Here is a 22,954-nt window from a genome sequence, read left to right as displayed (position 1 = left end):
AAATTGCACAAAGTAGGGGGGGGCTGTAAGAGGTTTTTAAAAAAGTGCATCCTGGACCGTTTTTCAAAATTCTTTCGAATTTTGTGTCAATTACACACGTATAAGAACTGTATCAACATACTTTATTCGTATTTTATTATCATAATTTATTAATTTATTTTATTTGTGCATAAGGCATATGTTTTGTCCATTTGCAATATGATTTAATAGGAAGTCAAAAGTCGAAAATGTGATTTTTTTTTTTAAACTTTAAAAACGAAAAGAAGTGCTTTCTGGACCGTTTTTCAAAATTGTTTCGATTTTAAGACAATTAATCATGTGTAAGAAGTGTATGAATATACTTTTGTAAAATGTTATTTTCATAATTTTTTTTTTTTACTTGTCCATAAGGAACATGATTTGTCCATTTGCAATATGATTTCATAGGAAGTCAAAAGTCAAAGTCAAAAGTCAATTTTTTTGGGGGCCAAAATTGACTGAACTGATGAACTCGGGATGGCCGGGCAGTGATAGTTGTTCATTTCCATCACTCGTTGTGTTGATTTCATCATGTCCATTTGGTGATGTTTTTTCACTATAGAATCATATTGCAAATGCACGTGCATTGTTGTGCAACTGGTAACCCAAAAATAACAAAATGGTGATTTCATTATGTCCATTTGTTTATGTTTTCTTACTTTTTCAAAGTCACTGTGCATTTGCAATATGTTTTAATGAGCAGGTATCATCACGAATTTGTCATGCTATAAAAATCCTGCAGGAATGTGAAATTGACTGGCCCGATGAACTCGGGATGGCTTTGCAGTGATTCTGGGTCATCTCAATTGCTCGTTTGGGTTGATTTCAGAATGTCACTTTGGTGATATTTTTTCACTATAGAATCATATTGCAAATGCACGTGCAACTGGTAACCCAAAAATAAAAAAATGGTGATTTCATTATGTCCATTTGTTTATGTTTCCTTACTTTTTCAAAGTCACTGTGCATTTGCAATATGTTTTAATGGGCAGGTACCATCACGAATTTGTCATGCTATAAAAATCCTGCAGGAATGTGAGATTGACTGGCCCGATGAACTCGGGATGGCTTTGCAGTGATTCTGGTTCATCTCAATCGCTCGTTAGGGTAGATTTCAGAATGTCGCTTTTGGTGATGGTACCTCACTGTTTAAACATATTGCAAATGGACAAGAGTCAAGTGGACAAGAGTCCATCAGTCAATTAGATATCATTCTGACACCAAACTGATACAAACTGACACCAAACCCACTTTTTCCAACTCGTTTAGTAGCCAACTATTACATACTTCAGAGCTGGCCCAAAATTCACAACGCCTTTGGTTCAAACCATAAAAAAACCATAAAACACGTAGTTACATTCTAGCTGCGGGTCCATTTCTTATGTTATGTGTTGGCCTAGCTGAGGCGACCCCGAATCCCAAGTTTCGGCTCGATAGGTCATTTGGTGTCCGAGAAAAACCCTAATTGGTGCTGAAAATCCACTATTTTCCATGACTTGCTACGGGGTCCTTGAACGAGCTATCGGACAGAAACGTTGGGGTCTGTCTATATGGGCCGAGACGTTCGCAATGCGCCTAGTCTTGCGACTCTGGGACATTTCTAAATGTCGTCATTTTCGTGATGCAAAAATGAATTTAAGGTATTGCAAATGTACGAGGCTGTTTCTCGGTCCGAGAACCTTCTAGAACCACCTAACTCACCACGCACCATCGACATGAGGTCTAGAACAGGATTCTAAAGTTTCGGAACTCTAGGTCTGACGGTTCTTTTTTAGCTCGAACAAAGCTAACTATTGCAGCCACTGTCTGTCTCTACGCACCCCAATACGTCCCTCCTTCTGTCGTGGAAATTTCCTCTATTTACCAAATCATGGGAGCAAACCACACACACAAGTCAGAGTTAGTTATCAAAGTCCATCTTTAATTATATGAGCTCTATCACAACCCTGTGACTCTCAGATTGATTCAGTGTCTCCCAGTGAATCCTCTGAGAGCCCCCTTACAATGCAACTGAGTTCCTTTAATAGCAAAGACACACATAGTCAGACAGCATAGACATAACTCATCGTTCAGCTTTGTCTCCTTTCCCAAACCCAGAACCATAAACCAATCCTCCATATCAACAGGCATATATCAAATTGTCATTTAGATACAACCCACTCTAAATACAAACTCCTGGACAAACTCACGGAGAGGAGGGTGAGGCTATAGTTTAAGATAGAAACAACACTGCAACCCTTCTTTCCCCACTAGAAAAGGTAGGGAATAAAAGATATGTTTACACATGATGACACTTTGACCTCTCCCCTCTCAGCGGCCATGCAACTTAGTCTTGACATAGAACAGATACTGCAACCCTGCCCACAGTATTATACAAAAATACCATTCTGATGAGAATTAACTTACACACATTTGATAAATATAAAACATCTTACATATGTTACCAACAAATTCTGAATCTTCCCTAACACTTCCAAGTTGTGTTTTAGTGTGATTTATTTTTCCTTTGAATTTTTTTGGGGAAAATGACTGATTTACAGTTCATGGGGGTTGCCTAATCACACACAAAGTTTTGGAAAGATCAAACTTTTTTAACCCCTCGAAACAGCCCCTGAGACACCAATTATGGCACTTCCGGTTGGAACAGGAAGCTATAAATCAACACATATCCTCATTGGGGTATGCTGTTACAGAATCCTGAGTTTTAAGTCCTTACGTTAAGAACTGACTGATTTACACAGGGTTGAATGCACTATGTCTGTCAAACTGCAGGCAGGGTATGGGTAAACACTTTTAGGGTGATTTTAACCACTTGGTTGGTCCAGGAAGCTTAGAATCAACACAGGTAGACCTCATAGTGGCCTGATGGACTGGTACCGAAGACAGGTTAATACGGCATTCATAACCCATATAGACTTCAGGTTGAAATTAGGGGTGCAGGCAATGTATTCTTATGGGGAGAGAAGTCAATGCAAACTGTTTGATGTAAACACCTTCTTTAAACTGTTAAGGGTCAATGCCACACGGTCAAGGTTAGGCTTGCACGGATCGGGAGGACCTTAAAAACATTCCTGTGGTGGAATTTTTCTTCTCACCCTAACGGTTCTCTCACTCTCACCCAAAATCAAATGACGTTGTGGGGCAGGCTTCATTTTGGGCCTACTATTCTAATGTTCGCTGCGCCTAGACCGAGCGAGCTACGGTCAAGCGGGATATCTCGTTGAACTCGGCACGGCCTAGGGATTATGGTAATGCCATTTCCTGCTCTCTGTGTCTTTAAGCACCGCACTTTATCACTCCATCCTTCCTGTGTGTGTGTGAGGGAGCTTTTCTTTGACATCTGTTGGGAGAAATGACTGATTTACAGTTCAGAAGGGTTACCTAGTCACACATATGAAGTTTTGGAGAGATGTGACTTTTTTAACCCTTCGAAACAGACAGTGTGACCCAATTAAAGGCACTTCCGGTTGGCACAGGAAGCTATAAGTAAACATGTCTTGATTGACATAGCCACTTACAGAATCCTGAGTTTTAAGTCTTTACGTTAATAATTGACTGATCTACACAGGGTTGAATGCACTATGTCTATCAAACTGCAGGCAGGGTATGGGTAAACACTTTTAGGGTGATTTTAACCACTTCAGGTTGCTTCAGGAAGCTTAGAATTGACACAGGTAGACCTCATAGTGGTCTGATGGACTGTCATAGAAGACAGGTTCATAAGGCATTCATAACCCACATAGGCTTCAGGTTGAATTTAGAGGTGCAGGCAATGTATTCCTATGGGGAGAGAAGTCAAAGCAAGCTGTTTAAGTAAACACCTTCTTTTTACTGTGAAGGGTTAATGCCACACGGTCAAGGTTAGGCTTGCACGGATCGGGAGGACCTCAGGAACGTACCTGAGGTCGAATTGTGCTTCTCACTCTAACGGTTCTCTCACTGCCACCCAAAATCAAATGACATTGTGGGGCAGGCTTCATTTTGGGCCTTCTTTTTTTCAAGTTCGCTGCACTCAGAACGAGCTACGGTCAAGCGGGGCGTCTCGTTGAACTCGGCACAGTCTGGAGACACTGGTGATGCCATTTTTTGTGTTGATTTCAGAATGCCATTTTGGTGATGGTCCCTCTCCGTTTAAACATATTGCAAATGCACAAAAGTCAACTAGCAAGTCAGTGTCCATCAGTCAATTAGATGTCATTATGACACCAAACGGATATCAATTGACACCAAACCCACTTTTTCCTACTGATTTAGAAGCCAACTATCACATGTCAGAGCAGGCCCATAATTCACAGCGCCTTCAGTTTAAAACATAATAAAAAGGTAAAACACATAGTTACGTTCTAGCTGCGGGTCCAGTTCGGACATTATGTGAAGGCCTATGTGAGGCGACCCCGAATCCCGAGTTTCGGCTCGATAGGTCATTTGGTGTCCGAGCAAAACCCTAATTGGTGCTGAAAATCCACTTTTTTCCATGCCTTGCTACGGTGTCCTTGAACGAGCTATCGGACAGAAACGTTGGGGTCCGTCTCCATGGGCCGAGCCGGTTTCAATGCACCTAGCCTTGCGTCTCTGAGACTTTTCTAAATGTCGTCATTTTCGTAATGGTCAAAATGAATTGAAGGTATTGCAAATGTACGAGGCTGTTTCTCGGTCCGAGAACCTTCTAGAGCCACCTAACTCACCACGCACCATCGACCGGAGGTCTAGAACAGGTTTCTAAAGTTTCTGAACTCTAGGTCTGACGGTTCTTTTTTAGCTCGAACAAAGCTAACTATTGCAGCCACTGTCTGTCTCTACGCACCCCAATACGTCCCTCCTTCCAAGTTGTGTTTTAGTGTGATTTTTTTTTCCTTTGAATTTTTTGGGGAAAAATGACTGATTTACAGTTCATGGGGGTTACCTAATCACATATATGAAGTTTTGGACAGATCTGACTTTTTTTTTTTTTTGGCCAGTTCGATTACCCTGCAGACTATAAGAGTGTCTTCAGAATATGGCCATTTTGACATGAATTTAAAAATGCCTCAGATAGGACCAAAAAAGTGTCTGGAGCTTCCCGTCAGGGTAAGAGTGACAACAGGTTTCCACATGTCAAAATGGGGGGAATCTTAGCAAATGGCTTAATGGTTATTCATGAGAATCGTGTTGTTGTATTGTTGAGTGTATCATGGGATCTCACCTGAAATCTGTGGCTTGACTACAAACCTGTAACCTATGCTACTGTGGCCTATAGAGCTAGAAGGCTGGATAACGTGTTGTTGTAAAGGTGTGTGTAAAGGTGTGAAGTGGGATAGATGGCCTGCAGTCCTATCCCAAATGGACAACTAATCCCTATGTACTTGTGGAGATCTGAGAGGATGCGATTGGTATAAGAAACACGACTAAACTTCCACCTCCGGAGGGGTCAAATTTTTTTAGTTGACGGCAGGATTCGAACCTGCGCAGGAAGATCCTAATGGATTTCGAGTCCATCGCCTTAACCACTCGGCCACCACAACATTTACAGAAGAACACAGGCTTGTTAGGAGTGAATGGGCCAACAGGCATAGCCTACAGAAAGTGATAATTTAACAACTGAAAGATAACGCAGTAACTCATTATAATGCAATAACACAAAATGTTACCCTCATTCATTCGTAATTGAGTACAGCTGTTTTCTTATTTAACCTTGATCTTCGCTCACCTCCAGAAGGTCTGCATTTGAGAGTGTTCATTATGAATTGTTATTTCACTGTGTGAAGTTCTTATTTCATCATTCTTATTATTACTGCTAAGCAGCATGACTCCTGAGAGGCACTAAACAACTGTCAGAAGTGGGATTTGAACCCATGCCTCCATGGGAGACTGCAACCTGAACGCAGCGCCTTAGACCGCTCAGCCATCCTGACTACAGCACAGTAACTGGGTATCGGGTTAAAGAGTATGCGGTAAAAGTAGAAATATGGACAATGCTCTAAAATCACCACAGAGACCAGTACAATTATGCACGATACTGACTTGCACTTTCAATAGTCATTTGTTTTTATCAATTAAAAAGTCCAGTCATTGATTTAACCTGAATATGGCCTTCAATGGAAAGAGTAGTAAATCGTCATTGAATGAGCGCTAAACTGGCCTCAGAATATGGCCATTCTGATATAAATGATAAAATTCCTCAGATAAGACCGAAAAAGTGTCTGGAAATATCAGCAACCATCAGGGTAAGAGTGACAACAGGTCCACATGGGGGAAATCTTAACAAATGGCTTAATGGGTCATTTCAACGCAATCGTGTTATTATTTATTTTTAGGGTTTAACAAGGCAGCTCACCTGTGACTTGACATTAGATGCGGCGACTTCGATTACCCTGCAGACGATATTTTTGTTCTTCCCGCCAATACAATCCACTGACAACGACCGACGAGTTGTGCGTTCCGAGATGCTTTTTGTTATTTGCCTGTTTGTGGCCCGCATGTGAAATTGCGCGATTCTCTTTCTCATCAACTAGCTGTTTTTGCAGAATATTAAAAATACGATAGTTATTCACTACTCATATTAACTAGGTGTCATCTACTGATATAAGTTCATAAAGGAACTTACTGAACTGTTTCTAGAAAGTATTTAAATAAGCCGCCGAGCTTAGTACAGACTTTGTTTGACAGACGCTAAAAGCTACACACTGATTTTTGTTTTTTTTATTCTATCCATATTTTCTAAAGAGAGAATTATTCTGACAATTGCTATAGAATCGCTCAAATTTACTGATATAAGTTCATAAAGGAAGTGACTGAATTATTTACAGAAAGTATTTAAATAATTCACTGAACAACTCAAGTTTTCTAGAAATTCTATCTATATTTCCTACAGAGCTAGAATTACTCTGAAAATTGTTATAGAACCGCATATATTCACTGATATATTGTTCCAAAAGGAAATCGCTGAATCATTTCTAGAAAATTACCTAAACAAATCGCTGAACAGATTAGAATTACATGCCGGAGAGGCACACACGTAACTGCAACCACATTACTGATAAGATCTTTCTGTGCCAGGGTGGGGGCGAGAGAAGTTTGAGCCAGCACCACAGTACATCCCTGGTCTCGATCAAGGACGGGCTGGGTATACAAAGATAGGGATAAACACCACACAAAGGACTGACTAAAACCTAGATAACGCATTATACACATTATCAGACGAATTAGATAAAATGTCTGCAGCCACCACGCCCAAACAAATGATTGCAATAGAAACTCAAGACAAAGGGGAGCAGCCAGATTACACTCAGATCGTAGCACAGACTGTCTCTCAGATGATCCAACAGCAGGCAGCCCCACCACCCCATTACCCTCCCCCACAGCGGTATATCCTGCAACAGCAACGGGCTCAACGAGGCCCCTACACTGGACCATACAGAGGGGGAAACTACCAGTGGTATAACTGCGGAATTCCCGGTCACTATGCCAGATATTGCACGAAACCACTCTCCCCGCAGCAACAGCAATGGAGAGAAAGAGGACGTGGAGGGGCACCAGGAAGAGGAGGACCCTCTCCTAGCCACATGCAGCAGGAGCAGCAAGATTACAACCAACCCTCCCGCTTCAACACCTGATCGCCCAGTAAGAATGATGAGGATGCCACTCCTGCCGATGCCCACACTGTCTGAAACCCAAGAAGTGTACTGGCTAAAATGCCTACCCACAGGGCCTGCCACCCCTCACATCCAGTTTAAGTTCAACCAACTGAAAGCTCAAATCTACACTCTGCACCCATATAAGACTCCCCAAGCTGAGATCCATTGCACACTCAATGCAACAGAAACTGATGACTGCCTCTACACTGCAGACTGGGACGAAGACATGATGCACCTGACCCCACCTATCAGGTGTTGTACCATTGTGTGTGGCCCAGAGGGGGTGGCAGCACCGGTCATCCTACGATCAAGGAACCTCCATGCACCCCTGGCCTGGACGGCTGGAGCATCAACAGCCATAGCACTCCTGAAAATAGATCTATCAGCGGCAGCAGCTCTGACTGCACCTGACTACAAGAACAAGTTCCATTTGGATGTTTCTGAAAGGGAAGGATTCACCTCATCTGTCCTATTCCAGAAACAAGAGGGGGAGAGAAGGGTCTTGATGTACTACTCTTCCAAACTTGACCACATTGAGGTAGGACAGTCAACATGCTCCAGATATGTTGCTGCAGTAGCAAAAGCTATTGAAAAAACAGCTCACCTCGTGATGTCACCCTTCAATCAGCCATCATCCCTCAACCAGCATCGGCCCAATTAGCTGAAATCATCGGATTGACGCAGGCCCTCATCAGAGGAAAAGGAAAGACTGAATAGCTATACAGACTCAGCCCATGCCCATGAAGCAGTCCACACTGATGGACCCAGAACTTTTATGAGAAACACATGGCCCCACACACGAAGGCAAACTAAAGACCCTCCAAAAGGCCTCGCACATCTGGTGGCACCCTCACATAAAAAATATGACGATGATTTATTTTGTGACGAATGCAATGTTTGTGACAGACACAACCCAAAGAAACCATATCGAACACCAATGGCCTCATACTTAGTACCTAATGCATGTTTTCAGGACATTAGTATAGACTACACCGACATGGGCCCCGACAATTTATCTAAAGGCAAACGCTATCTCCTAGTTATAGTAAATAGGTTCTCCAAATGGGTAGAGGCAATACCAACAAAAGGGGAGGATGCTAGGTCAGTCTTTAAGTGGCTACAAACCAAACTAATACCCAGGTATGGCATCCCAAGACAAATCAAATTTGACAAATGGCTCACATTTCAGTAACTAACACCTGAGACAGGTGGAAGAAAGATTTGGCATAACACACAGATTTGGATCTGTGTACAGGCCCCAATCCCAAAATCTGGTGGAACGTCAAACCAAAAGCAAAAGCTAAGATAGCTAAAGTGTGTGCAGGTTCGAAGTTGACATGGGTTGAAGTCCTGCCTCTGGTGTTGATGGCAATGAGAGCCTCACCAGGAGCAGGCACCCATCTCTCTCCTCATGAGATAATGACTGGTAGAGTCATGCCTGGTCCACCAAGGGAGGGAGGTCATATGCCCGCCCTTGATGTACAACAAATTGTAATGTCTAATTATGTGAAAAAACTGACGGTTCTCTCTGCAGCACTCTCTACCCAGGTTCACAAGGTCCAGGAGGGGGAGCTGCCGGGGGACACGCCACTACTGAAGGTAAAGGTTGGTGACTGGGTGAGGGTTAAAGTCCACAAGAGAAAGTGGCTGGAACCCAGGTGGACTGGACCGTACGAAGTGAAGGAGGTTACTTCACACTCAGTCCAGGTCAAAGGTAAATCAGGCGCACCTTGGCACCACCTGACACATTGCACCCTAGCCCCAACTCCTTCCAGAACACTGACTGAAGTCAGAGCTGATTTGAGCGGCCTAAATTCGATTCCAAATGAAGACACTCCTTCCTCAGGTGATGCGGCATCAAACTCCGCCTCTCCTGAAAAAGGAGCCTCTCCCAGTTAGAGGGACATTTCTCCCTCCCTGGGTGAGGCTGGGGATATCGGGCCCTTTATTTGTGATATTCTTACTGATATCTGGGGTGTCCCTGGGCACTTTCACATGGTTAATTGAACAACTATTTCACCCTGCCACAACACGTACACCAACCCCTACACATGTCCCTAACTCCGTTCCTGATATCACTCCCTCCAATCACTCCCGTCCCAAACGTAGCACTACACCTACAGGCCCACCATGCACACCAGACAAGGTTAGAAGCACCACCTTATGTATACCCACAAATGCAACCACCACCATTGCACTATAGTTTTCACGTCTAATAGATGTGAAGAGGGGGATTTGTTATATAATTATTCATACACATAGCTCATATAAACAAAGACATTCCATCGCAAGAACACATACACCCAGCCATAAGACTGACCCCCTCTGTTCTCTTCTTTCACGACCCCCTCTGCTCTCTTCTTTCACGACCCCCTCTGCTCTCTTCTTTCACGACCCCCTCTGCTCTCCGGTATCAGATTTCCAGACACACAAATATCTCCTTGTATAAACACACATCTCATCCCCCTCTACTGGCCGGTCCCAAGAGCAAAGGACTTTTGCTGTGCACCAATGGGGCCCGCTCTGGCTAGAGCAAGGCCCGCCTCCAACCCTCCGACCAGTCAGAAGACCGAAACGACAAGACTCCACCTACTTTATTCTATGTATAAAAATTAATGTAACCTTTGTATAAGGTCTCTTTTTCACCTGACTCCTTGCCGAGTTGTATGAACTAGATCCGTGCACGTAAAACTGCGGGACAAGATATCTTTGACTCATTAAAACTGTCTTTTGTTACAACTGAAATCCACTCTGTCCAGCGTCCGTGATTTGGTCTCAACTCTCCAGTATTTAAACACTAACACCGGTAAATCTATTTAAAACAGTTTTATAATTTTTGGGTTACCAGATGCACGTTTTCAATCACCAGGTGCACGGAGGAAAATCACAATCTGCATCCATTGTCATATTTTAAACCGTTCATAAAGCACTCAGGGACGGCCCTGACAGAGAGAGAAAAAGAGGGGAAAAAAATAAAAATCATACCTTCCATAAATAATTCGGACCGGCCCCCATTGAAAAGGTCCGTAGTAGGACATGAATATATGGAACACCGGTAACCGCATTGAGAACCGTAATTTGGGTTACCAGATGCACGTTTTCAATCACCAGGTGCACGGAGGAAAATCACAATCTGAATCCATCGTCATATCTTAAAGTGTCTATAAAGCACTCAGGACGGGCCGTAGTGGGGTGCTCCCATAGCGGGGAATAATGACAGGAGTACCTTTAAATTCATTTTGAACCATATTTAATTTTTTGGGTTACCAGATGCACGTTTTCAATCACCAGGTGCACGGAGGAAAATCACAATCTGAATCCATCGTCATATCTTAAAGTGTCTATAAAGCACTCAGGATGGCCCTGACCGAGACAGGGCCGTAGTGGGGTGCTCCCATAGCGGGGAATAATGACAGGAGTACCTTTAAATTCATTTTGAACCATATTTAATTTTTTGGGTTACCAGATGCACGTTTTCAATCACCAGGTGCACGGAGGAAAATCACAATCTGCATCCATTGTCATATTTTAAACCGTCCATAAAGCACTCAGGGACGGCCCTGACAGAGAGAGAAAAAGAGGGGAAAAAAATAATCATACCATCCATACTTATTTCAAAGCGAGGGCACATATTTCAGCCTTGTGGGAAAAAACGGACAAAGAGTTGAAATTCCACAAGGCAGTGACAAAAAGCTTACAGCACCTGGCGGTCTCCCATCCAAGTACTATCCAGGCCCGACCCTGCTTAGCTTCCGAGATCGGACGAGATCAGGCGTACTAAGGCCGGTGTGGCCGTAAGCGAAAGGCAATCTCAAAAAGTGGATGAAATTGCATATACTGTAGCCATAATTTGTAGCACAGATTGTTGGATGAAATACAAACTAACCTTGCTTACTTATTTCAAAGCGAGGGCACATATTTCAGCCTTGTGGGAAAAAACGGACAAAGAGTTGAAATTCCACAAGGCAGTGACAAAAAGCTTACAGCACCTGGTATTCCCAGGCGGTCTCCCATCCAAGCCCGACCCTGCTTAGCTTCCGAGATCGGACGAGATCAGGCGTACTTTTTTCTTTTTTTTTATGAGAAACAGACAATTTTACAGCATTTCAATCATAATTAAAGGATGAACAATTCACCCTTTTACAAAATCAGAAAGAAAATACAATCAATTGACATTTAAATACCTCACTAAATCCAAATTAGTAATTAAAGACAATTTTTCCATTTGGTAACATTCCAATAAATGTACTCCCCCACACAAACTGTTTTTTCAAAGTTGCCTTCAGCATATCTATGAATTATCTCTATATTTTTCTCCAAAATACCTCCACACTCACACATTTCCCTTCATAATGACCCAAGTTCCTTCTTAATCTTACAGCATATCTAGCATGACTTAAAACAGCCTCCTCTTATTCTCTCTACCTTTTCAGTGTCGTCTGTATCCGAAACCAACTCTAAATCCAGCTCATCCAACCAACTCAACTTCTTCTTTCCCGTGTCTGTTGTGCTTTCTGTATCCATTTCCGACTCCTCTATCGTTGTCAGCGTCCCACTCCTCTCCGCTTCCTCTCCTCCCGAGGCACCCGCATGGGCCGAGGCTCCGCTCAAAACCTGTGCGTCCCCAATGCCTCCACCCAGCCCACTCCCCCCTCACCCTGAAAGCTCCCTCTTCTCATCTCTGAATCCATGCTGCTCCCTATTTCATCCTCCCTCTGCTTCGCCACCTTCTCGATCTCCTCATCTCCGCTCTTTTCCACGTCCTCTTCTCTGTCATTTTCTTCACCAAGCGGTGATACAGCTGCTTCATCGAATAGCTCTTGACTTCTCGCCACCGGCAAAACCTCTCCACACTTGCACTCCTCTGTTCTTAACCTGCATCCTCCGCAAACTGCCCTCTCCCTTACTCCGACACATTCTCTGGCATAGTGTCCCTGGTTTCCGCACTTAAAACACCTAAAGTCAGGGCAGTCTTTTAAAATATGTCCAGGTTGAATACACAGACGACACACCCTGACCTGCTTGTCATGAATCACCCTGAAATATTCGCCCCCCCCCTCCTGTGTCTCGAACTTTGTGGAGTACGGCAAAGACTGCACGGTGTCCGTGAACTTCACCTTCTCGTTCCATCCACGATCTCCGTCCCCGGCCAAACTCTCCTTCGGATATACTTCACCTTCTCGTTCCATCCACGATCTCCGTCCCCGGCCAAACTCTCCTTCGGATATCCGTGATGGCGGTTACACCCCAGCTGCGCAGCTTTTCCATTATAGCGCCGTCTCCAATATAAACCGGCAAGTTCATAAACGAGACTATTAGTTCATTTGTCATCACCTCTCTCGCCTTTATCTGTCCTTCATCATGAAACCATCCATTAACCTCTCTTTTCCTTTTGCATCCCGCATCGTGACCTCATATTTCCTGTCTCCTTTTATTCTGCACCCCACAACCTCTCCGCACACTTCCTTAATTGATTTGAGTAATTCCATCGTCGTTATTCTGTCTTCTCCCATCAATTATACTACCACCGTTCGTTCTTTGCCATATTTTAACCCATCTTCAGGTCCATGTTTTGTCCGTTGTACATTGCCTTTGTCCTTGTCCATTCCCTTGTTCTTTGCCATGTTGTCCGTCATAATAAACCAAAATACGCAGCAAAACTCTCCCCCAAGCAGCAAAACTGCAAGGGGGGAAGAACGAACCAAACTTAAAACTTATTCAACTGCAAAAAACTAACTTATATTTCGAAAACTGTTGAAATATAACCAAAAAAAGCGCTCAAGAAAAACTCTTGCGCAAACACTCACACACAGCTCTATCAACCGCACCTGTCTCACTTTCCTCACCCGTTAGCGCGTACTCAGGCCGGTATGGTCGTACGCGAGAAACTATCTCTTGGTGCACTATATAAAGTCAAAGTGAGTCTGATTAACAGATGTTGCATTTTCACCATTTAGATAAGCATCTTTGTGTCACTTAAAAAGTGGAAGAAATTGCATATACTGTAGCCATAATTTGTAGCACATATCGTTGGATGAAATACAAACTAACCTTGCTTACTTATTTCAAAGCGAGGGCACATATTTCAGCCTTGTGGGAAAAAACGGACAAAGAGTTGAAATTCCACAAGGCAGTGATGCTGATGAAATGATGCAAGAAAGCGTATAGCACCTGGTATTCCCAGGCGGTCTCCCATCCAAGTACTAACCAGGCCCGACCCTGCTTAGCTTCCGAGATCAGACGAGATCAGGCGTACTTTTTTTATATATTTTTTTTATTATAAAAAAGTTTCAATTATAATATTTTATAAAATGTACAATACACAAAAACCGAGACTAACATAGGCAGGTGAACAATTCACCCCCTATCAAATCAAAGAACTCAAATAAATAAAATACAACAAATACTAATAAAAACATAACATAAATTCTAATCACACAAAACAGGCATGTTGAAATCAACTCCGAACAACTATAAAAACCAAAAGGAAATTAACATACCAATACATTTCAAAAATGATAAGCAATTCTTCCACCATCCACCCTTGAAATCAACCCACTCACCTCCACAAAAGCTTCATCAAAACATTCCCTTCCATAACAATGAAACATATCTATATGCTTTTTAAACAATACTACAAAAATATCCCACACCCTTACCCTATTCCCCTCAAGAAAAAGCATAATTCCTCCTACAAACAATAGCATACCTCACAAAACTCAAAGCAACATTTAACAAAACAACATTAACACCCTCGCATTTACCAGCCGCGCCAAATAACACCAATTCATTCCACACATATTTTTTTTAAATATCACCCTTCCAGTTTCTATGTATCATTCCCTTTACCTTACAAAATAAATATTTTAACTCCTCACATTCCACAAACAAATGCAGTAAATTTTCCGGTGACTCATGACATAAGTTACATTCTCTTTTTATTTCCCTATTGATTTGATGTAAAACCACCTTTGTATATATACGATTATGCCTTATTTTAAAATCGTTACTTTCACATTCCATACTATTATATTTTACATTTAAAGTTTTCCATATTTTTTTACGTCCAAAGTTGGAAGAATTCCTTTCCAAACTTTCTCCGCAGCTGGCCTTTTCACATTTTTCTCTACCATTATTTTATAGAATCTTTTCACTGGGATACTAGATAAATGAGCCTTCTCCTTACTGTTACCAATAAACAAATTAGGAAAGACAAATAAATATTCTCTAACAACTTCACTATTCATTAAATCCACCCATGTGCTTGGTATACTTTCTTTTATCTTCTCGTACATATTCTTCACTGTTCCCCTACCCACCTCTACATCCCATTCATGGATGGTGTCAAAAATAGCTTCTTCAGGAAAAAAACCTGGAATTACCTCATATGTGTAATCTTTTATCTGTCTAAGACCTGCACTCATGAATACTTCACTATATAACACCCTTTCTTTGTACTTAATTTTCTCATTCAGAAAAACAGGGTGATTCATAATTAGGTCAATATGCCCACACTCATAATACACATTAGGCAACAACTCTGCCCATGCATTTAGCACTTCTTTATAAAAATCTGGTACCTTTTCACACATTTTCCTTTTAAGACCCATCAACAAACCATTATCTTCACATCCACCACTCTCATCCAAATAGACTTTGAAAAAATGTTTCCAGCCATAATCTAAGTTGTCATACAAATATTTCTTTACTGTTTTAATCCAAATAGCTTTTCTTTTAACGTCAAAATCTACAAGTTTTAAACCTCCATCATAGTCTGCTATCAATGTTTTCTGCGCAATTCTAACACCTTTACCATCCCATATAAAATTAGACACCACATTATTCAATTCATTTAAAACCCACTCTGGCATGTCTAGAACTCCCAAAATATACACAAGTTTAGATGATACCAAAGCATTTACTACAATTACTTTACCTTTTAACTTTCTATTTTCTATTTTTCCAGAAATTCAAAGTTAGCTTGATTTTATTGAGGATCCCCGTCCAAGTTATATCCCTTGCCTCTTTCTCCTCTACACCAATATTTACTCCCAGCACCTTCATAAAATCCTTAGCTACCTTAAATGGAATCTCACACTTATTTGCATTGATATCCCGAAAAAACATAATTTCCGTCTTCTCTATATTAACTTCAGCCCCCGATGCCTTACAGTAGATATCTATGATTTTCATAATGCTTTCAATGCTACCTACATCCTTCACAGTAAAAGTAGTGTCATCAGCGTACTGATGTATAACACTGACACCACCACCTGGGATTCCAACACCCCTCACCTCTTTGTCTCCAAGTATTAAAACAGCTAAAGGTTCCGTAGAAACACTGTACAATAGAGCTGACAAAGGACAACCCTGCCTTACTTACCTCTCTATAGGGAAAGTATCTGTTAACACTCCGTTACATTTAACACAACTTTTTGCTCCACTATACAACAAGTTAATCCAAGATACAAATTTTGGCCCAAAACCAAACCTCTCCAAAGTCTGTAGCAGAAAACTATGTTCCACTTTATCAAAAGCTTTCTTAAAATCTAAACTTAAAACTATACCACCTTCATTTTTCATTTGCTTAACAACATCTCTAATTGTACAAATTACATCTGCAACATCTCTTCCAGGTATTCCGTAGGCTTGTGTTGATGTAATAATACTCCCAATCACCTTTTTCATCCTATTAGCTAAAACTTTAGTCAGTATTTTATAATCTGAATTTAGAAGACTAATAGGCCTATAATTTTCTAACTTTAACCTACTGCCTCTATTTTTAAATAAGATGGTTAACATACCAATTGACAGACTCAGGGATTTCCTTATTCTCTTCCATATACTGAAAAACCTTCAATAAAATGGGTGCCAAAGTATCCACAAAAGCTTTATAGAATTCATTTGTTAAACCATCCAAACCTGTACTTTTATTTCCTTGAGTGTTCTCAATTGCTTCCTTGATTTCTATAATTGAAATCTCTTCATCACACATCCTTCTATCTGCCTGAGATACTTTGGCACTGATTTTCTCCAACACTTTTGCAACACACACTTTGTCCACATCATTATTTTTATAAAGATTTCTGTAAAATGATTCAACTGAATCTACGATGTCAACAAAATCATTTACCTTTACACCTTTTTCATTTTCCAATTCTAAAATATAACTCTTAAATTGCTTTCGTTTTTCAAGCCCGAGAAAAAAGGAAGTACATTTCTCTCCATCCAAGGCATACTGTGCCTTACTCCTAACAATAGCACCTAAACATTTCTTTTTTTCATAAAACCCTAGCTCTGCATGGATTTTCAAATAGTTCTCAACATCATAGTCTGGATCAGCATCGGCCTTTTCAAGTTCACGTAACATCCTATTTCTAAGCATTTTTTCTTTCACCTTATCTACACGGTTACGATTTTTAAAGTACCTAATACTCCTGTTTTTTACTTTAACTTTCACTTCTTCCCACCATAAACACACATTCTCTTTTAACAGTACATTAGACATTTCACCTTCGATACATTCAACAATTTCCTTTATATAACTTTCCTCCTTTAACAGACTGGCATTTAAACACCAGACACCTCCCCCTCTCATCTCCACAGCAAAACCTATCTGAAATGACATTACTGCATGATCACTGTATGCTGTTAAGTTATATGACATCTTCTGAACCTGCTGTATCACATCTTCTTTTACTAAACATAAATCAATTCTGCTTTGTTTTAGTTCATTTAACACCACCTGCCTTCTCGAAAACACTCTTCTATTTAAATGTTCAGCCCTCCATATATCTACAAGATTCTCATTTTTCATTAATTCCCATAAAGCATTTCTAGACGAATCATGTTTGAAACTATCACATCTCGAGACATCTATTCTAGTGCACTTCACGTTAAAATCTCCTACCAGTATACAATTTTCTGAACACAGTGATCTTAGGTTATTAAACATATCTCTCCTTTCCGATTCAATATTCAAAGCATAAACATTAATTAGACGAAAAATGACATTTTGCACTTCAAACCCAATAACAATAAGTCTGCCCTGATTATCTGCATAAACCTGCTTGACATTTTGAACCACATCATTTTTTACCAAAATAGCTACTCCACATGTTTTTTCACTTCCGTGACTACAAAACATTAGCTCAGACCATTTGCTCTTAATCTCCAACATTTTGGAGTCATGTCAGCTTTCACAGACACCAAAACCTGCTCCAATTTGTTCATATTTCTCAGACTGTTCCCATTTAGTGATGCAACTTTAATCATTGTTAATGTATGCAGAAATATAGTCAAAGACAAACATGTCATTTCAAAATAGACTTTTTCTTTTTACCAGATCCCATCACCTCCCAAGCTTTCGTCAATGATCTCTAATTTCTAGCAAACAGCTGAAAATCCTCACTCTCTATTTCTTCGTCCGACTCATGACTTGGACTTATGAGGGGAGCAACATTCAAGCCTTTTGTAAAATGCACTTTAACCGTGCCATCAACTCCAGTGGACCCAGCCCTATCCTTGGTGTCATTTTCACACAGGCTTAAAGCAGGTTCAGGCACCTGAGAAGTACCTTGCACCATCTCTACCTGTGTGTCTAATTCACCAATCCTGTGCTGCTGCTCCACCTTGTCAGCAGCAGAGACCAAGACTGCGTCTCGAGTACTGCCAGAAGGAATTGCATACTCTCCAAGCACATCTATAGCTGTCTCTGGAATCACCTGCGACACACTTTCCATATCACTCTCTAACTCTCTCTCCATAGCCACACTCTCGTCATCTTCTTCAGTAATGAGGTCCATTGTTTGCAGAAATAAGACATCACTCCCCTTCTTACATTTACATCTGTCCTTAGGTCTGTCACACCTTCTACACATATCACCGATGTTCGAACATTCCCTGGCATAATGCCCTTGTTCACCACATTTATGACATATAAATTCTGGACATTCTTTAAGTATGTGTCCCGGTTGAATACATAGTCTACATACCTTAACTTGGTTATCGTGGATCACTCGGAAATATTCAAATCCCTCAACTGTATTGAACTTTGTTGAGTAAGGCAATGATTGCACACTGTCCGTAAACTTCACTTTACAAAATCTCGTCCCATCCACAATGTCCGTTCCTGGCCACATCCTCCTCTTGATTGGTGTTATCGCATTCACTTTCCATCCTTGTAATTTCTCATGTATTTCATCGTCCGTAATATATGCCGGCAAGTTCAAAAAGGACACCACAAGTTCATCGTTCCCCAGTTCTTTCGCCATGACTTGACAGCTCTTTATTTTTAGCCTGTATATTAGTCTTTCTTTTCCCTTCGCATGCGCCAAGGTTATTTCGTACTTATTACTTTCTTTCGTTCTACATCCCGAAATCGTTCCACATACTTATTTTATTCCTCTCAGCAATTCATCGTTGTTATTTTTTATTCACCAATAACTTCCACGTTCACCATCAGTTCTTTCTCATATTTTCTTCTCCTCAACTCTTCATTCAACGCTCTTTTTTCTTGGTTGTCCATTCTCATTGTTGTCGTTATTCTTGATGGCGAAGCCATTGAATTTGTCCGGTTATTTTACGTAGAATCCCTCAAACCGCACACGTCGTTGGGGCATAAAAACGCAAATATTTACAAAGAAAATAAACTACACTCCCCACACAAACTTCCAAACTAAAATTATATAAACCACCAAAAACAAAAACGATTTTCTCTCTCCAAACAATCAAACACCTGCTGCTCACTCACTTCCTGAAACTTCCAAAAAGGGGCATACTCAGGCCGGTATGGTCGTCACCCTTGACAATTCACAAGCATGTAACTCACATTGTCATTGAGACTCAATGTACTTCATAGCTAGTACGGGGTTCGAACCCATGACCTTGGAGTTATTAGCACCACACTCTAACAAACTGAGCCAACTGGCCAAAAAATACAAATGCCGAAACCCAGGATTGAACCAGGGACATTTAGTCTGACACACTCCCAACTGAGCTATTTCAGCAATTCACTAAATTTAATTCTGTGGCATCCTTGACAATTCACATGCATGTGACTCACAATTTTGACACTCAAAATGCACATCATAGCCAGTACTGGGATCAAACCCATGACCTTGGCGTTATTAGCACCACACTCTAACCAACTGAGCTAACCGGCCATTTGCTATTTTGCTCAATTGTTGAAATGCACCGAGCCTCTGCAAGTGCTGGCACGTAAACAAACAAGTCCACCAACAGCATAGCCTGACAAGACTGTACCCTCTAGGTTGCTTATTGCGGAAATTCCAAACGGCTGGGGAATTAGCTCAAATACTTTGCATGCGTGAGGTAGTGGGATCGATGCCTGCATTCTCCAAAAGCTAATTCTTTCATGGATCCAAGAAAACTCCAGTTCACACTTCATGCAGCCTTGTCTTACGACAACCTACTGTCATGTTAACAATGACAAGAAACTCTCATGTAACACTGATGTCACAATGTCAGATGAAAAAAAATTAATAATAATTGGGCCAGGATTGTGTGTGTGTGTGTGTGTGTGTCTCTCTCTCTCTCTCTCTCTCTCTCTCTCTCTCTGTCACTGTGTGTCTGTGACCTTCTTTTTATCCACAGCCCTCAAAAACTTGGAAGAGTGGGTTCCGGGAGCACCCGCGGGAACCCTGCCTAGAGTGCACAGAGTGTGTCTCGGGCCCCGACCTCTTGACTTCCATATGACTCTGGTTTCTCTTCATTACGCACAAGCCTTTCGCCTTTTACTAAAGACTTCCGTGGAGAGGAACACTTACGAGTTCAACGTATTTTTGAAGCGGCTTTGCTTCTTGCAGAGCCCGGTATCTTGTTTCAAGAGAAATTGACAGAGATGGGCCAGGATAGTGACTTAAAGAAACCCCAAAAAACACCTTCCTGTCGCCAGGGAAACGGTGGGTGGGTGGGTGGTTGAGTGGGGGTGGAGGTAGAGAGGAGCTGGCTTTTGCCAACCCGCTGAGGTCTGTCGAGACCCCCGGGGGTCCGGCGGTTTCAGGGTTCCATTTGTGGGTTATCGCTTCTCGGCCTTTTGGCTCAGATCAAGCTTGACACCGAGGTGTCCCAGAGCCCGCTGAGCCAAAAGGTCAAAGGAAGACCGGAGGGAGGAAGGATTTGTTTTGGGGTTTTTTCCCACCAAAAATCGGTTTTTATACCTGATTTCTTTTTTGCATCTCAGCTTCTTTCTGAAGAGAGCTTTTTTTGAATAATAAATCAATACAAGCAAACCAGGTCGGTTCCGGGGATTGGTATGGCAAATACCTTAAGATTTGCCTGGACTGAAAAGGAGATGGAGCCTTGGGGTAGAGAGACATTTGGAAGGACCATATTGATGGGATGCCTCAGGATAGAGGTGAAGGAAGTGCTCTGCCTTCAAGGGAACCCAAATGAGAAGGCTTTTGATGTGACTTTTCACAAAGAGAAACATGACGACGTAATGAAGATGGCAAAGGAAGCGGAGAGAATAGGACCCCTGTGCCATTATGCGGTGACCAGCCTGGCAAAGAACAACTTCAGGGTGGTCACCGTAAACATGTATAATGCGCACGTGAAGGATGAGGAAGTGAGGGCCTTTCTGGGGAGATACATGGACAATGTCTCCTCAGCGAGGTACCTCAGGGACTCCCTGGGTTTCTGGAACGGGAAGAGAGGTTTCCAGGCGTTACTCAGGGAGTCCCCGAAGAGTGTGGATGACTACCTCCATCCTCCGGCGATGTTCTCCCTGGGGGCTGACGGGGACGTTGTATTATGCACGTCAGCCTCCGTTCTGCAGGCGTTGTATGGCCTACGGCCATATCCTGGCCTCGTGCAGCACCAAGAAGTGTCGTTTCTGTGGGTCGGAAGAGCACAAGGCCAAGGAATGTGACGAGCCCAAGGCTTGCCATGGGTGTGGCTCGAAAGCACACCTGTGGCGTGATTGCCCGGCTCGTCACAGGTCATACGCGTCTGCAGCTGGGGGGGGGGGGCGGGGGATGGGGGGAGGAAAGAAAGGACGCAGGGATGGCACAGGGGAAAAGACGGCACGGGAAAGAGGATGGGAAGAAGGATGCGAGAAGAGAGAGGCAAGAGGAAGAGAAGACTGAAGCAGAAGGGAAGGAGGCGGAAGGAGGTGATGGGAAGAAGAAGGCGGGGACAGTGGAGAGAGAAGAGGCGGAGGAGAGAACGAAGGAGGGAGTAGAGGGGGAAGACGGCGGGAAAGAGTGGGGGGATAGCCTGTCAAACTTCCTCGTGGAAGAAATGAGGGAGATGGTAGAGGAGTTGGCGGGGAAGGGGGGTAGTGTTTCTCCGTTGCCTCCAACGCAGAGGAAGAAGAAAGGGAAGAAGGGGGGGAGCTTGACAGGCAGTGAGAGGGAGGGAGGTGAGGAGGGGGAGGGAGGGGTAAAGAGAATGATGGGGGAGGGCAGGGTTTCTTTTGGCCTCTCTTTTTTCAGAGGCTCCTCATCAGTTGGTGGAGGGTGTTTCCCAGGATGTGGCTCTGGGTGTTTTGTCGAGGGGGGGATCTCAACTCCTGTTTGGGGAGTTGGGGTCTCCTTCTCTCAGACCGGAGGCATACGGGGAGGGGGGCATAGAGGGTGTTGGTGTGGAACCCAGGATGCAGAGGCCTAACACACTGCCTGCATCCTGGGTTCGAGAGATGGAGGAGGATGGGGGGCGTCAGGAGAGGTGGAGACGTCCCCGCCGGTGGAGATGGACCAGGGGAGCATCGGGTGAGTCTCCTGTTTTTCTTTGGTTTGGGTTTACTTGTTGAGTTTTTTTTTGTTGTTAATTATTAAATGGTTTTGTTTATTAAATTGTTTAGTTTAAATGTAAGGGGATTAAGGGATTTTATTAAGAGGAGGGTGGTATTTAGTTTTTTGGAAGGGGTGGGTTTTGATGTTTGTTTTTTTGCAGGAGGTTCACCTGAGGGATGGAGGGGATGTCATTAGATTTAAGAGAGAGTGGGATAAGGGGGGGTATAGGAGGGGTGCACTCGACAGGAGTAGGGATTTTGTTTGGGAATAAGGAGGTGAAGGTAGAGGGCACTTTTGTTGTAATGCAGGGGAGGGTTCTGGGGGTGGATGTCACTTTTAGGGATAGTAGGTATAGGTTAGTGGTAGTGTATGGGCCACAGGTGGCGGCAGACAGGAGGGAGATGGTGGACTGTCTGGCACCCCCGTGTGTTACAAATAGGCACTTGGTGATAGGAGGGGATTTTAATATAGATTTAGGGATAGGCGGTGATAGCAGTGCAGGCGCCATCACTGGGCTAATGGCTTGCCATGGTCTGGTTGATGGTGGTCTGCACACTACTCCGGCAA

The 22,954-nt window shown here is 42.6% G+C and overlaps 2 non-coding genes across 2 annotated transcripts; one reads left to right on the top strand and one right to left on the bottom strand.

Moving 5' to 3' along the window:
* Positions 1-5,437: 5,437 nt before the first annotated feature.
* trnas-cga lies at positions 5,438-5,519 on the bottom strand. Its single transcript has one exon. It is a non-coding gene; the product is annotated as a tRNA-Ser (tRNA).
* A 14,826-nt stretch (positions 5,520-20,345) lies between these two features.
* LOC118945670 lies at positions 20,346-20,462 on the top strand. The gene has a single exon (XR_005040785.1). It is a non-coding gene; the product is annotated as a U5 spliceosomal RNA (small nuclear RNA).
* The last annotated feature ends 2,492 nt before the right edge of the window (positions 20,463-22,954 follow it).

The sequence above is a fragment of the Oncorhynchus mykiss genome, chromosome Y (genome assembly GCF_013265735.2).
Source record: "Oncorhynchus mykiss isolate Arlee chromosome Y, USDA_OmykA_1.1, whole genome shotgun sequence".
NCBI classification, from domain to species: domain Eukaryota; kingdom Metazoa; phylum Chordata; class Actinopteri; order Salmoniformes; family Salmonidae; genus Oncorhynchus; species Oncorhynchus mykiss.
Note: the sequence above shows the minus strand (reverse complement) of the source record. Positions and strands in the feature narration are given on the sequence as shown.